Consider the following 5577-nt stretch of genomic DNA (forward strand, 5'->3'; position numbering starts at 1 on the left):
GAGGAGGAAGACGCCTCTGGTTGGTACACTTGTTGGCATAGTGACCCTTCTGTTGGCACTTGTCGCACGTGACCTCTGAAAGCGGACGGTGATACGGAGCACTCGGTCTTGGAGCTTGAGACGAAGCCTTGTTCTGAAAACCTGGGTTGGGTGGGTGGGAGAAACCACTGCCACCTTTACTCTTCTGCTGAAACGGCTGACGGAACGGAGGAGGAGGAAGCCAATACTTCTGCTGCTTGACCACTTGAGTAGAGGAAGATGGAGTAACATCTCTGGCACGCTTCCTGGAAGCATCACACCTCATCTGAGCAGCCTCTTGCTTCAGTGCCATGTTGTAGAACTCATCGTATCTCAATGGCTCAAAGAGGACAAGAGCGAGCTGAATTTCCTCATGAAGACCACCCCTGAACTGATAGATCATGCTCTTCTCATCAGGAACATCCTGCTTGGCAAAACGGGCGAGCTTCTGGAACAACTTGTTGTAGTCATAGACAGACAAAGAGCCTTGCTTCAGATTGCGGAATTCCTGACGCTTACTCTCAACCACACTTTGAGGGATGTGATGAGCGCGGAAATCTTGACGAAAATCGTCCCAAGTGATCAGACGTCCACCTCTGGAATCCTTGTACTGCTGGAACCACTCTGCAGCCTGATCTTTGAGCTGGAAAGAAGCGAACTTGACGAAATCTTCAGGCCTGACGTTGCTGCATTCAAAATGCTTGCCCAGATCCACTAGCCAATCGTCAGCATCGGTAGCCTCAACACAACCGCTGAACGTCTTTGGGCCATTTGCGAGGAACTGGTTCAGAGTAGCAAAGTGGTGCTGATTATGGCCTTGATTCCCTTGACTGCCTTGATTGCGCTCTTGGAGAATTTGCATGATCAACTGTGTGTTTGCGTTAGTAGCGGCCATCACAGCTTGCCATGCTTCCGGAGGAGGCGGAGGTGGAGGCGGATCAGGATTCGGAGTCGTGCGCGTTGGAGGAGCCATCCTCAAGAGGTTGACCACCATTAGCACATTGATAGACAACAATATAGAAGCTGAATCCAACGGAATGAAAATTGCAACATATAGTCTTCACATCTGAACAAAATGAACGAATGCATTCCTCTTCAAATGGTCACATATCCATAAATTGAGAAGCCACGTAGAATTAAGGTAGAGAAATAAATCAACAAGGTACGGATCAAGAACGAATAATCGGTAAGAAATCCCAATCTCAAACCAATATCCGTGGAAGAAGAACTAGAGCTACTAGAATTCCCACCTATGAAACTCCCGAACCTTTCCGGTTATGCAATCAGGTGTTGGGGATACAGGGGAAGCATAATATCTCACCCAAACTAGCAAATCCTACATCCAGCTGTATCCATCCTTCAACACATAACCAAGAAAACTTCGGAAACCATCTACCTCAACCTTCGAAAAGCATCCGTTATACAAGTTATGGCGATACTCCCGAACTCCCGCCCCAGTACTGGGTGGCGTCGAGGTTATCTCACCAACGAACTGCATAAAAGAGATTTCCGATGTCGCGCACATATCTCAAGTATACCAAATTGCAACGATAAAATTGTGACGACAACACCTCGGAGCTCAACTCCCCGGGACACTGCCACAACCCCTAAAGACAGGAGGCACCAAGAACAATGTTCTCGTCACAAAACCATCGGAACAAATCCAAAATACTCGCGTGATCCTAATTTTTTTTTTTGTGAAATTTGAGAAGAGAAGAGTCAAAACTCTACGTCAGGATGCCTTACCAGAGCGATGAGGAGACTGGGAAGTAAAAAGAATTCCTAAGCTCTCCGATATATAATTCCTAAGGACTCAAAACATTTTTCTAGACACAACTCGGCTGCTAAAAACGATCAAGCAATGGGGGCTCCTAAGGTCGGGGATGGCTCTGATTACCAACTTGTAACGCCCTCGATGCGGCTATAGCTCCCACGTGTCGAGGCACGACTTAGAGGCATAACCGCATTGAAAGCAATGTCGCAAGTCAGGCAATCATTACAACATCCCATGTAATATATAATAAAAGGGGGAGATAACATAGTTGGCTTACACTCGCCACATCACATCAGAGTACATAAATAACATCCATCAAACAAACACTCATGGCCCGACTACGACGCCAAAATAGAAAAGAACCCAACGTGCGACAAGGTCCTGAATCGATAACCCCAACTAGGCACCACTACTGATCATCCGGAAAAGACACATAGTATCGCTGAGAGTCCTCGTCGAACTCCCACTTGAGCTCGTAATCGTCAACTGGAGCAGAAACACCTGGACCTGCATCTGGAGTTGTAGCATCTGTGAGCCACAGGGACTCAGCAATCTCACACTCACGCGATCAAGACTATTTAAGCTCATAGGAATGGATAAGGCAAAATATGTGGAGCTGCAGCAAGCGACTAGCATATGTGGTGGCTAACTTATACGCAAAAGAGAGCGAGAAGAGAAGGCGAAGCACGAGCGAGAAGCTAAAGGAACATCCTGCGCAAGCATAACTCCAACATCGTGTCCACTTCCCGGACTCCGCCGAGAAGGGGCCATCACGGTAACACACACGGTTGATTCATTTTAATTAATTTTAATTCAAGTAATCTACAACCGGACATTAACAAATTCCCATCTGCCCATAACCGCGGGCACGGCTTTCAAAAGTTCAATCCCTGCAGGGGGGGTCCCAACTTAGCCCATGACAAGCTCTCACGGTCAACGAAGGAATAGACCTCCACCCGAGACACACCGATCAGACTCGGCAACCCGGTACAACAAGACAATTCGACAGGTTAAAACAAGACCAGCAACACCGCCCGAATGTGCCGACAAATCCCGATAGGAGCTGCACATATCTCTTTCTCAGGGCACACTCAGATGAGCGCTCCATACAACTAAAACCAAACCTCGAGTTTCCCCGAGGGGGCGCTGCACAGGACTCTAGTTTGGACCAACGCTCAGAGGAGCACTGGCCCGGGGGGGGGGGTTAAAATAAGATGACCTTCGGGCTCCGGAAACCCAAGGGAAAAAGAGGCTAGGTGGAAAATGGTAAAACCAATGTTGGGCATTGCTGGAAAAGCTTTAATCAAGGCGAACTATCAAGGGGTTCCCATTATAACCCAACCGCGTAAGGGACGCAACAATCCGGGAACATAACACCGATATGACGGAAACTAGGGCGGCAAGAGTGGAACAAAACACTAGGCGAGAGGCCGAGCCTTCCACCCTTTACCAAGTATATAGATGCATTAAGACAACATAGCAACATAATGATATCCCAACAAGAAAATAAATGTTCCAACAAGGAACGGCTCCAATCTTCACCTGCAACTAACAACGCTATAAGAAGGGCTGAGCAAAGCGGTAACATAGCCAATCAACGGTTTGCTAGGACAATGGTGGGTTAGAGGATCAACATGGCAATTGGGAGGCTGACAAGCAAAAGGTAGGCATCGTAGCAGTGGCAAAGCAAAAGAGCGAGCAAACTAGCATAGCAAAGATAGTAGTGATTTCGAGGGTATGATCATCTTGCCTGCACAGTTGTCAGAGTTGACTGGATCCTCGCAAGCAAACTCAACGGGCTCCTCGGTAGCGAACTCGTCTTCCGACTCTACCCAACAAGACAAACAAGCAACAAGGATACAATCAACCACGGGCAAGACCAAGCAATATGATGAAATGACGATATGCTATGCGGGATGCGATGCGGGATGCAAAAAGCAAGATATGACAGGAAATGCATGAACCTGGCATCAACTTGGAAAACCAAGTGTGCCACTGGATAGAGGGGATGAAATCGCTTGAAAACGATATAAAGATCATTGGAATCGGAGCTACGGTTTGGAAATGGCAAGCGTTTTAAGATATGACACCGGTCTGCGATTTACAGCAAGTAGGCATCTAAATGCAACAAAATGAACATGCTACAACCACCAAACATGAAAACAAAATACATGGCAGTGATGTACACAAGATGGTTGACAAAACACTAGCACTGAGCCATAGGCAAATTCATCCATTAAGAGGTTCAAACAAGCATGGCTAAAACGCAAATGCAAAACAGATTCCAGACTTAGTGAAATTAACACTAGTCTGAAATTTCAGATCACGATGCTCTCTTCGGAGCAGCAAAACAACATGATAGAAAACCTGAACATGACAAGTAAGAACATGTCATGGAGCTACTCAACAAGCTTAACAAAACACCCAAAGTGACCTGGGGCCAAAAGGGTTCACAAAATACTCTACCGAGCTCACGAACATAGCTCGAACACAATCAGTTTTCAGACTTAGTGAAAACTGAGACATGCTGAAATTTAATTCACGAAGGCATGTAAACGAGCTCGATGCACTCTCTACGGTGCAAGTCATGGCAAGGAAAGCATATAACCAGCAAGAAGGCACAATGTGCTAGCTACACATGGCAAGAACGAAGGCATAGCATGCATGGAACACTAACGGTAGCATCGGCAAAATCGCTTACTGATCAAAACTCCCTTACTGATCATCCTCAAAAGAGGCACGGATCACTAGGAAACAAGCTGGACATATAGCATCATGAACTAAAATATCCCAGACTTAGTGAAAATCACTAAGTCCCTGAAATCTGCAATCTCAGGTACCTCTCTTCGCAAGCTTGCACAAGACAACACACACATCCTAAAAATGCATGGGTGGCACCTCTGGAAAGAAGACAAAATGCTTAACAACTCATCCCAAAGGGGCACAGGCATATCATGCACGAATTAAACATGGCAAAAATGACAAAAGTGCATGATGAACTAACGGATCTGCAATTTAACTCACGAAGCCTCCTTCTAACAGCATTTTGGGCATCAAGATGACCTCAAACTCAAATGATGCAATGGAATGAAATGATGTACATGTCGAGACGAAGATTTTGATATATCATACGCCCAAAATGGAGCTACGGTTGCGAAGATACAAGCAGTCAAAGTTAGCACGAAAATTAGGGTTTCGGGGGAGAGAGGTCAACCGATGCCCAGATCCAGATCTGGATCGGCACGCTTCCCGAGGCGGCGCCGGAGACACTGTAGCAGCCAGAGGAGCTCGTCGCCGGAGCCGGTGGAGGAGGGGAGGCCGGCGAGGCGGCGGGGAGAGGCCGGGGTGGCGCCGGGGAAGACCGGTGGCGGCGCCCGGCGGCGGTGGACGCGGCCCGCGCGCCGGCGAGGGCGGCGGCGGGGCGCGCCGGTGACGAGGGCGGCGGCCGGCGGAGCGTCGGGCGGCGGCGGCCTCGGGCGAAGGAGGAGGCGGCGGCGGATCGGGCCTCGGGGGCCGGCGCTGGGCCTCGGGCCCGCGTCGGTGGCGGCGGCGAACTGGTCCCGCGGGGACACGTGGCGGCGGCGGGTTGGATAGCGGCGGCGGGCGGACGTTGTCCGGTCGGATCCGGACACGTCCGTCGGTGGCGGGGTTGATCTGTTTTTTTTAACTAGGGTTTCGGACGGGGGAAGAAGAGATCCGAATGGAGGGGGTATAAATAGGCATAAGTGGAGCTAGGAGAGTCCAAATGAGGTGCGGTTTTCGCCCTCATGATCGTGATCGAACGC

The sequence above is a fragment of the Triticum dicoccoides genome, chromosome 1B (assembly GCF_002162155.2).
Source record: "Triticum dicoccoides isolate Atlit2015 ecotype Zavitan chromosome 1B, WEW_v2.0, whole genome shotgun sequence".
Taxonomy (NCBI): Eukaryota; Viridiplantae; Streptophyta; class Magnoliopsida; order Poales; family Poaceae; genus Triticum; species Triticum dicoccoides.